This window comes from Hevea brasiliensis, chromosome 11, assembly GCF_030052815.1.
Source record: "Hevea brasiliensis isolate MT/VB/25A 57/8 chromosome 11, ASM3005281v1, whole genome shotgun sequence".
In the NCBI taxonomy this organism is placed as follows: Eukaryota; Viridiplantae; Streptophyta; class Magnoliopsida; order Malpighiales; family Euphorbiaceae; genus Hevea; species Hevea brasiliensis.
In genome coordinates this window covers 14550175-14561982 of record NC_079503.1, presented here as the reverse complement: position 1 = coordinate 14561982, position 11808 = coordinate 14550175, and the positions used below count along the sequence as shown (strand labels likewise).

At 30.9% G+C, this 11808-nt stretch overlaps 1 pseudogene; it reads right to left on the bottom strand.

The window, feature by feature from the left end:
- Positions 1 to 6486: 6486 nt before the first annotated feature.
- Positions 6487 to 10090, bottom strand: LOC110633381 (ent-kaurene synthase TSP4, chloroplastic-like; annotated as a pseudogene).
- Between the last annotated feature and the right edge of the window lie 1718 nt (positions 10091 to 11808).

The window sequence follows — 11808 nt, the reverse complement described above, 5'->3', positions numbered from 1 at the left end:
GCTACCCTGATTTCGTGTGGGACCTTATGGAACCCTAGGATTAAGGATTATTACGAAGCTAATGGTATTGTGAAAACCACAGAAAAGAATATAGAACAAGCTCAAATAATTGAATCAGAGTTAAGGAAGTAATCTAGTACGATTGGAAAAAATCGATCAGACCGAGAAAGGGCAATATGGTCAATTCACCCTTAGAGGTGAATTTTCGCCTAAATGTCCATTAAAATGTAGGAAATTAAAATTATGAAAACTAATTAAAAACATGAAGAGGTGTGTAAATGAAAAGAAAAAGAATAAGGGATTTAAGGGAATTATGACATCATTATTATGTAAGGATGACATCATAATAATTTATAATTTTAAATTAAGAAATTTGGGGATAAATGTTAACATAAAATGACAAAAGAAAAGGAAAAAAAAAATAATTCCTGTATTCTTCTTCTTTTGGCCGTCCTTCCTCTCTCTCTTCTCTCTTTCTTTCCTTTCTTCCACCATTAAAGCTAAACTTAAGCTTCCATATCCCTAAAATTTGCCACCAATTTCATAACTCCCTTAAGTAAAACTTGTTTTTGAGTCTTGATTTGAAGATTGAAAGTGAAAAAGAAGGGAAAATTGAAGAGTTAAAGAAGAGGAAAAGAGCTTGAAAGAGGTAAGTAAATCTTAGCTTGTCTCTTTGAATAATTAAGTGAATTAAGTGTGGAATTGATGACATTATATAAAGAAACTTGAAAATAATTGCATGAATAGGAAGAAAGGGATTTTGGCCAGCCATTGAAGTTTATGGAATTGGTGTGTTTTAATTCAATTAAAATTCTATTCATGCTTAAATGACTAAGGTTAAATAATTAGTATGCTTAAATTGAGTGAATTGTGTTAATTGTAAAGTTAGGGATTTTAGCCATTAGGGTTTTGGGAAAAATTGGGAATTTTGATAAATTGATGACCAATTGACAATTTTGATGCTTAAATTGGTCAATTGGTGTGCTTATGAGTGTAATTGAATGCATGGAATTAAATTGAAGTATGTAGGTGTAATGCCCAAATCTGGACAGCTTGATCCTTGCCCACTCAAATAACTAGAAATGGAATTATGTTGCTCCAATTGATGTGAGGCCAATTGGAGATGAAAATTAAGACCTAAAGCAACAATTTTCATGCAGCAACCTTGGCCTAAAATTGACCACAAGTTAGTGTAAAATTAGGTTGAATCCGGATTAGGTATCCTGCCACTAGACAAAATTGACCATATGAACAATACTTGTTTCAATGGTCATAACTTGGTGTAGAAATGTCCAAATGACCTGATTTTTATACCAATGGAAAGCTTAAACATAGTAGAACAACTTTCATGAAGAACATAAATCAAAATTCTGACCATAACCTAGTCAAATTGCCAACCAAAGTTGACTCACCAAATCTGCTAGAACCCTAATGTGCCCAGAATTTCTGGGTTTTGACTAATCCGTCCAGCCCTAGTAAAAATGGCATAACTTGAGTTACAAAACTCCAAATTGAGTGTTTCAAAAATAGAATTAAAGCTAAGACATTAAGGAACAATTTTGATTAAGAAAGTTTAGTTAAATTTCCACTGTAGATAGGTCCAATGGAATAGTAAACTTTGGAGACAAAAACTAAAAATTGGGAATTTCTTTTATGGAGCTTTGAATTTCAATTGGCAATCAATGCCAACACAATTGTAATCCAAAATATGGTATGTGAGTGTAATTAAAACTATTATATCTATTAAGTATGAAAAAGTCAGTATTTTACCTAATTGGTTAAATGAATAGTAACTCCATAATCTTAAATACAAAGTACTCAACTTAGAAGACCTTGTAAGTAAATTTTAAATGTAAAATTTAACTGTTAGAATTATTATAAGAAATAATTGGGAATGAGTATTGAAACACTTTAAATTATGTGTTTCAGTTGAAAAGGAGCCATCTAAGGAAGGGAGAAGTGTGGACTAAGACAAGGCTAATATAAGAGGTTTGTGCACAATAATTTTTGACTTCTTGTTTGCTACTTGAAAATTTTATTTGAATATGTATGGTGAATAATTTGTGCTTATTATAGCTTTGAGAAATGTTGTGTTGCCTATTTTACAAATGAAAATTTGGAATGAAAAATGCTTAGTGCTTTACATGAAATGTTTGAACAATATGATTTTGAATTTGGTTTTGGATTCACACTTGGCATGGCAATATCACTATGTTCCTCCTCCATTTATGGGGTTGAGATTGACTATGTTCCTCCCTCTCTAGCTTACCAGTTTGAGATTGAGATTGGATGAGTACTCATATAGCTAGCTAGCCACCTCCCTCATTGATTTCGATTAGTGGGGTTGAGTTTGCTTTGTTGTGGTGTACAACACGGCATTGATTGAAAATTTTGTGTCATGACCTAAGTTGTGTTATTGATTGGCAACACTATGATTTATAGATTATTTTGATAACATGGTATTATAAATATTGACATCAATTTTATGAAATGTGATTGTGAAAGGGTTTAAATAATTGTTTATCGATGTATACTTTTATGTTCAGCAACTTTAAATTTTTATTATGCACCACTGAGTAAAATTACTTAGCGATGGCTTTTTATTGCTGTCATAAATAGGGAAAAGGATAAAGCAGCAGAGTGAGCTGCTATAGTGGCGAATAAGCATCTTTTGAGGACTTTTACGGGTATAATATTTTATACCCTTGTAATTTCTTTTGATATAAATATTTTTATTCATATGTATCTATTAAACTAGTCAAGCAGTTGTACCTTAAAGTTTGTATTAATAGTATTTTTGATTTTCCTTTCTGTCAATTGAGACTTTTGTATGTAAATTGCATTAAATTAAATGATAATGAGGTTTATTGAAAATGTGTTGCATTGTGTTGATTAAGGTGAATTGTGTTGGAAATTATTGGAGTTATGGTTGAAATACATATTGGAAGTGTTTTTAACAGGTTTTGAAGAACTGTTTTCTCAATTTACAGCCGGCACTCTGTCGAAATTTTAATAAAATTTTCAAAATGCCGAATCTAACTTGTGACCTGAACTCCAATTAAATACTTTTAATAATGATTCAACTTCACTTTACATCTTAAAATGAATTGAATTTGATTTAAAATCTCTTGTAGTATATTTAATGAGTTATCGGTAGGCAAAGTTCATCAATTCGTTAGGCAAAGTTCATCAATTCGTTAGGTATACTACGGGATCATGTTATGCCTCACGGAGGGATAAGGTGTGATAGTCTCTCCCAACATTGATGGTTCCTCTTGTTGATTGTTGTTTGTGTCGACATTCGTTTGCCATTATAGCCCATCACCCTTGCTGTCACCATTGTCATAACTATTGCCATCGTTCCTCTTTTGCTGCAAAAGGTGTGGTTCCATCTCTAAGGGTGTAAACAAACCAAGCTACTCGAGGCTCAACTTGGTAAAAACTAGGCTCAGTTTGAACAAGTCAAGCTTGAGCTTGAATTTTTGGCTTATTTAAGAAACAAGCTCGTGCTTAGTAGTATTTGACTTGAGTTCGAGTTCAGCTTGTTTCATAAGCTTGCAAGCTGGCTTGTTGAATAGGCTTGTGAGTTGACTCGTTAAACAAGCTCTTGAGTAGGCTTGTTTATAAAAATATTTAGAATACGTTTGTGATACGGTAGCACTCCAAAATACAAATATTATCTACTAAGAATAAGCATATTTATTTATCTAGATTCTTAATCTCACAATAATTAGACTTCCTCTAAGATAGGAATCTATGATAATCACACTCCTCTTCTAAACAGAAATATATTTGATGTTTATATAAGGGGTTCAAGCCTCCATAATCAGACAAGTTGTTCTCTCTAGTCAATTATTCTCAATCTCAGTTCCAATTATTGACTTAAGCATCAGAAAGGTTGCCTAAGGCAACCCACCTAGTATTCTCTCTCTTGTCTTATAGGTTTAGACCTGCAAGCAAAATCCAAGAACAACATCAGTATAGACCCACAGAAAAAAAAATTCTAAGAACAGTATGAGTGGCCCCATTTATGAAAATGACATAAAAAAACTGTGTCTCTACCTCATATTATTTATGTTCTGAACACAGAACAAGAGAAGAAATTAAACAAGTGGGTGGTTTGTGGTTTGTGACAACTTAACAAAAAAAATATTATCATTGTTGTTCAAGAGTTCCATCAAACTATTTGAGAAAATCTCCAAAGAATACAGTGCTTGCCAAAGAGCCAACAACCGCAAAGAACTCAAGGCTAAAGAGTTTAAGGCATAAGTCTGCCCTAAAAGGCATTGACAAGCCTACCATGGCACATGTCCACCCAAATAGGCGTCGACAAGCTATTCAAGATATAAATCTACCCAAAAAGGCATTGATAAGTCACTTTTTAAGGCGTTAGTACACTAACAAAAATGTTTAAAGCAATGGTTTGACCAAAAATCTCAAAAGGCTCTACACATGGCTACAGTTCTATCATTTAATACACCATTGACATCGAACCTAAAGAATTGTACTCGAATGGGGACTAATGATATAGTAGCACTCTAAAATACAAACATTATTCACTGAGAATAAGTATCCCTATTTATCTAGATTCTTAATATCACTCTAATTGGACTTCCTCTATGACAAGAATCTACGATAATCACACTCCTCATCTAAACAGAAGTCTACTTGTTGTCTATATAAGGGGTTCAAACGTCCATAGTCAGGTATGTTATCTCTCTATTCAATTATTCTCAATCTCAATCTCAATTCTAATTATTGACTTAAATATTAGAGAGGTTGCCCAAGGCAACCCACTTGGTATTCTTTCTCTTTCTTACATGTCCAAACCCGTAAGAAAAATTCAAGAATAGCATCAATACAGACCCATAGGAAAAAATTTCAAGGGCAGTATCAGTTTAGTAGAAGGTAATCTAATACAATATAATCAATTGTATAATCGAATCAAAGTTGTAATGTAAATTACATTACTATGTTTGGTTGCAAAATAAAAATATAAGCAATGCAATGTAATAATAATTTTATTTTAATTATTTAATTTATTTATGCTATTAATAATAAATGGTAATGATTGCGGTGATTAGTGACTGAGTATTAATCGTAGCCAAGTGGTAGTGGTGGTGGCGACAATAGGGGTTAGGTGTTGGTGGCAAATTGAGGGTAGCGTTGGCGGCGGCGGTGGCAATGACTTAGTGATGGTAACAGTAATGGTAGCCAGGTAATGGTGGTAGTAGTATTGACAATAAATAAAAAAAATTAAAACAAGTAATTATAATTACATTCATTTTTATATGTAATGATCATTACGTTACTTTTACATAAGTAATTATATTATGTAATTGTCATTCTGTTACATCAATTTTTTTTGTGTTATAAAATAATGTAATCAAATATGCAATATAATTACAATTACATTACAGCTTTGATTATGTCATACCAAACATTTCCTTATATTAGTTATTGTATTATAATGTTGTAAATATATTAATTTTATTTATTATTATATTTAATTTTATGTTTTTATGATTATTCTAAAAATAATATATTATTTTAAAAAAATGATATAATCAATATATAAAATATATTCAAAAATATATAGTTATTTACATTTTACATTTAGTTTTTTTTTTATAAAAATAAGTTAATTTTTATATGAGAAATAAAATTAATTTATCAAATAATAAATATATTCTCTCAGAATAACATTATGGTAAGCAAAATAAAAATTATATTTATAAAATATAATTATTTGTAATTGAAGTTCATTATTGTACAGATCAGCCATGGAGTTCTTGAGCATTATCAGTAGTGTACAGTATTTTAGGTATAGTACAATATTTAAAAAAAAAATTGAATGTCAGAATTTATGAATTGGATACCGTTACTTGAATTTGTTATATAAATAATTAATTAAATATAAAATATATTTTTAATAACATTAATAAATTTTTATATAATATAATTTAAATAAATAAAATTAAAATATTTTTTAAAATTATAAAATTTTAAAATATAAATTGTTAATAAAAAATATATTTTTAAATAGACTATTAATTAAAATATATAAATCTAAATGAGTTTAGGTGTTATTGGGACAACAATAACTAAAATTAGTATATGTTTAGATAATTTAACATTAATTTCAATAGAATTTGAGATGAGTTCAAATTTTATAAATATTAATTAGGTTGAAGTTCAGGTTAGATGATTTTTGCTTTAAATTCAGGTGGAGTGACTATCTATTGCCATACCCTTGCTTGTCTTAGGTTCCTACTCTCTTGCATTTGCATAGTTGTTCTCTTGTTATTTTGAATGGAATGGAATTGAGGGAGGAGCTATATTGTACAGATCCAATGGGTTCTCAAAAAATATAATTAAAAAATAAAAGTTTCTTGCAGTGGTTATAAATATTTTTTAATAAACAAATATTATAATTTTACTCGTTTGTATGCACCTAAATATAGGGAAGGAGTTACAAAATCACAATATTAAACTCTTAAATTTATTAAGCTCTTGAAGTCTGACTGTATTATTGCTTTTACAAGGTGTGAAAAAAAGGGAAGAATCCCAGCACAGTCTAACCATGATTATGATTTATTAATTTAATCCAACTTTGAGTATGGGGGTAGAAGGATTGGTTCACTGATGACTGCATTCACAGCACTAACCATCTTGTGTGGACTTGAATAGCCATCGTCATCCAAGTAAAAAAGGTGCAAGATATTGCTCGTCTTCCAAAACATATCTTTGCAAGCTTTAGGAACCACGCTTCTTTTTGTTTGCTACACCATTCTCAGTAATTCTCTCCTATGGCTCTCTATGAGTCTGGCAACCTCCTCCTGAGCCTCCTTTTCAGTTATGGCTCCACGATCATGTTCTATAGTTAATGAAACACTATTCAGCTTTCCTTGTGCACCTTCTCTCTGCAAGTTAATTTGCATCAATGCACAGATAGAGTGTAAAGAAGAAGTTGGTGAATAGAAATTAATACATGGTTATTATATTTATATACATTGAAGAAATTAACAAAGCTACGTGTATATACCGTAACGGATGCACGATCATTTAGAAGTCGCCCAATCATGCTGAGATGCATGAAGAGATTATTGTACTCCTTGGTTTCTACAACTTGCTCGGAGAGTTTAAAGCCCAGAAAATAAAGTGAAGTGAGAATAATAGGTCCTAAGCCAAATGATACATATCCATTTGTAATGTACTCATACATTGTCGGCACTAGTTTGTTTCTTGCCCACTCAGCTTCCTTTAACATGGTATCCAGCAGATCGATCCACTACACATACGATATACACACATTATTATCATAATTAAACATAAAAATTTAGCAACTAATTAATTAAATGAACATGTACTTCCTACAATATCAATCAAGTGCTTTCTAACGAATCGGCATAGCTGTTTTCTGGCCTTGTCAGCAATGTCATTGGTTGTGCCATAAATTGAATAAAAGAGTATCTCCACATCTTTGGACTTGAATCCAATGGTTGAGTGATCATCCCATCTGAGTTCCATTAGATCTTTTGTTAGATAAATTAGAAAATGGATAATTAATTAGAAGATGGAGTATATATACAAACATATATACCTATGAACCAATTCAATGAGGTTTAATATTTCCTCCATCGAACCACCAAAGTCGAAGAAATCATCGACTACAGTAGTTAAAACACAATTTTGGGCCCATGAGATTCGAGCATCAGAGAGATGAGGGTCGGGTAGGACTGCAGCAATGGAGAAATAGGTATATGCAATTGTCTGCCTTGCAAACTTCAAATTTTTAAAACTATATTCTTCGACCCATCTGCTTTATTTTATTCGAAAATACAATTTTAATTAATTATTCATAGAAATTCCTTCTTATTGGAGGTTAGGGGAAAACAAAACAACAACAAAGCAGTGAAATTACTTCTCTAGATATTTCATTTCTTTGCGGTATATGGCCTGACACTCATTGAAGTCTTGGAATGAAAACGTCAAGAGATCTTTGTTATCAATATTCAAATACCTAAAAAAAAAATGGAAAGATATTAATTTTAGTATCAAAAAATATAATAAAATTTGCCACCTTACCTATAAGATGTTTTAAGAAGTGCAATGTCATCTACACTGTAACTCTCAATATAACGACGGCTTTCAATTCTTTCCAAATTGGCATATGAATGTTTTAGAGCATAATCCATTTGTAGATTTAATATTCTTTAATTATTTTTAATAAAAGAAAAACATAAATTGAAGCTATAATATGTTTATTGTATACCTCATCATGCAAACTCTTATCTTGAATCGTCCCAGCTAACTTCTTTTTAAGATAAGTTCTTGTCCAAGCATAAATTCTTTCCAGAACAGGTTCATTTTGAAATATTGTCATCTGTGAAGCCTTGTATAACTCCCAAACAGACTTTACATTACTCGTTGAATTTAAGATATTTAATTCTGTCAAAATTTACCAATGTATCTGCATGCAGTGAGACGTATAGTTATTCAAGTGGTAAGCTAAGTACAAACTCTCAAACACCTTAAATTCATAGATGGAAAAATTTTTACCTGAAGAGATTTCGTATCCATTCATCCGTAGGAGACGAAATGCCATGGCAAGACATGCAGGGTCTGAAAATATTTCTTCACTGCCTTGCGTCCAGGATCTGTTCACCAAGCCACTCAATTATTTCGTTTCCTAATTACTGGAGGGTTTCAGTGGAGAATCACCTGTATATGTCGTCCAGTGTGGTTGCTATTACTTCAGTGAAATGTCCATCAATTCCAAGCTTTGCCAAATTGTCGATCATATAGAGACGAGGATAGATATTCAATGGATAAATGGTAGGAACTGGAAAAAAAAATTTAACTCAATATATCAATCTGAAAAATGCCACAACTTATTTTAAGAATAAAACTATGTATGATCACCTGCTTTGTCGAATTTTTTCACCAGTGAAGACAGGTAATCTAAACATTTTCCATCATGAAAATGAATAAAAGCAGCTGCAGTTGCAGATGGTGAATTGAAGAGCGAGCCGTTGCTTCTTTGATATTTCATTAGCTCTTGCCAATCATTTAATCGGGTCAGCCCCTCTGCAACGTATGCAAGACGGTTTGTCTCGCCCTGGAAACTGCGCGCACATGGAAGAAATTGGTATTAAAATATAACACCAAGTCATTAATTGTTTATAATAGTTGAATAAAAAAAAAAAAAAAAAAAATACAACTATATATATTATGCCTTTTAATTTCTAAATCTCTCTTCAGAAGCATTCCCTCTATTGAAGAGTTGTTGAAAGGAAGATTCAAGCCCGTGTCTCTAGCATGATCAATCATGCCTGGAAATATTATATCAAATCCACGCGGAGAACGTTGATGCTTGTCAGTGGCAGCCCAAATGTTAGAGGCTATGAAGTCCAGACCTTTATGCACAAGTTTGTCACCAACATTCCACTTGTGCAGAGCTAGTAGACAGGCCAATGTGGAAGAGAGTGAGTCTTTAATTAGGAGGGGATGAGCGGGATCAAAAGCCCATGAACCATCAGGCTGTTGATTCTCCATAATCCAGTTCAGGCATTGCGGGAAAAGAGGCTGCTTGGAACTATTCTGGGAGGGTACCATCGCAACCCATGCAGTGTCATACGAGGAAACTGATAGCTCAACCTCATCTTTCTTTAACATATCTCTGATTTTTCTAAGTGAATTTTTTGTATTCTGTAAGAAAAATATGGAATTTGTCCATCTTAACTAATTGTTTAAATAGATTAATAGTTTGTAAGAGAGAGAGAGAGAGAGATAGAGAGAGAGACATTGCTTACAACAACTTTCTGAGGCTTTCTGTTGAGCAGTTGAGATGGGTCTGCTCAAGCTCAACACAAGACGAAATAAAAGACTTGCTCATTAATATCAAAATATGTGTTAAAAATATATAAAAGTGTGTATCTAACCTTGTTTTTCTATTACCTGGTGAGTTTGGCTTTCCTTTTGTGCTTTGTGCTAGCACAATCTTGAGAGGACCACAGGTGGCTGCAAGGTATAGATTAGCCATTTGGAATGGGTTGTACTTAGTTTTGCAGGAAATAAGAAAGAGAGAGCTAATGGCTTGCTTTCTGAACTGTTTGTAATATATATGGGTTAAGTTAGGAAAATGGCGCCGAGATTGGCAATAATTACAGGTTCACCACTGAAAATGATTGGAGGAAAGTCTTTGTTAATATTTCTGATGCTAAAAGCAAGAATTAATAATATCCACATACCGTTAAATTTTTTATGAAATAATAATATTAAAATTATATTTAAAATTAAATTTTAATAAATGAAAAATATAAAATGAAAACTATTTAAGTTATTGAGGCCCATAAAAATAATTTTAGTTGGTGCAGGAGGAGGATATTTTTGTGGTCCTACAGATATCGTGGATGGTGGATGACCACACAAGTGTTTTTTTTTTTTTTTTTAAATAACAATAACAACAGAACTGCTTAATATTTTATGAATATCAAAAAGAAAATTAAATATTGTATTACTTAATATTTTTATATAAAATTTAAAAATATTATTAAAATTTATTAAATATAACTTAATGAATGTTAAAATTTTATTTTAAATAATAAAAAAATTAATTATTTATTTTTTTTATTTATATATTTTAGGTGTTATATTTAATTAATTTATATATATTTAATTATTTTTTAATAAATCATTAATTGAATCATTAACCCATTAATTGAACTATTAACTCATTCACTCTCTCTTTATCGAGTCAACTTTTGAACTGAGTTTAATAATACTGATTTGAGCAAATCCTTTTAGGATAATAAAGTCAAAATAAAATTGTAGACAATAATTTTAAAATTCTTACAAGAATAAATTAAGGAATAATAATATTGATTATAAATAAAAGTGAAGAGAGGAGATAAAAGAAAAAGAGATAATGAATTTCTATTTAAAACTACTGATATTTATAAAATATTTGCATATATTCAAATATATACAATAATTCATTTTGTATTTATTAAAATAATAATATTTGTTCTCTAGTAACTTTTATAAGATATATAATAATTTACTTCATATCTTCTAGAAAAATTATATCTATTCACTTCTACCTCTTGAATAAAATAATTATATCTGTTCATATATACCTTTTTGAACAGATTTAATTATTGGTAATAAATAGTTTCTTTTGATACTTTCTAATGAACTATATTTAGTAGATGAATTTTATTATATACTTTAATATATATGAATCGAATATAGATAAAAAAAATTTATATAAATATATTATTTATATTAATTTCAAAAATTAGGTAAATTAATAAGTGAATTTGTGTAACACCTTAAATTTTTAAAATTTTCATTTTGTGGGTAAATATTAATATTTTATTTTATCTAAATTTTGGAAAATTATTTGAGATTTTTCAGATTTTAAAAATCGGGTTCTATTTTTCGAAAATATAGAAATTTGATAATTTTTAAAAATTAATTTAAAGACCATGTGGCAAAACTAAAAATATATTTGGACTCTAAAAATTTTTCTGAGTTTTCTGAAATTTTTTCAGAATTTTTGGACCTCGTTTTTTGTCTCGAGACAGAGTAAAAATTCAATTTCGGGTACCCTGAATCGAACCGGACAGGATCAGACCAGCCTTCTTCTCCTTTTTCTTCTCCCCCGCGCATTCCCGTCGCCCTTTCTCTCTCTCCCGTTTTCTCTCTCCTCCCTCCTCCCCAAGCTGTGTCGCCACCACCCAGCCCTCCCCAGCTTGCCGGCTCACCTCCAGGCCTCTTCCCCGCCGCCAGCTGAAGCTCCAG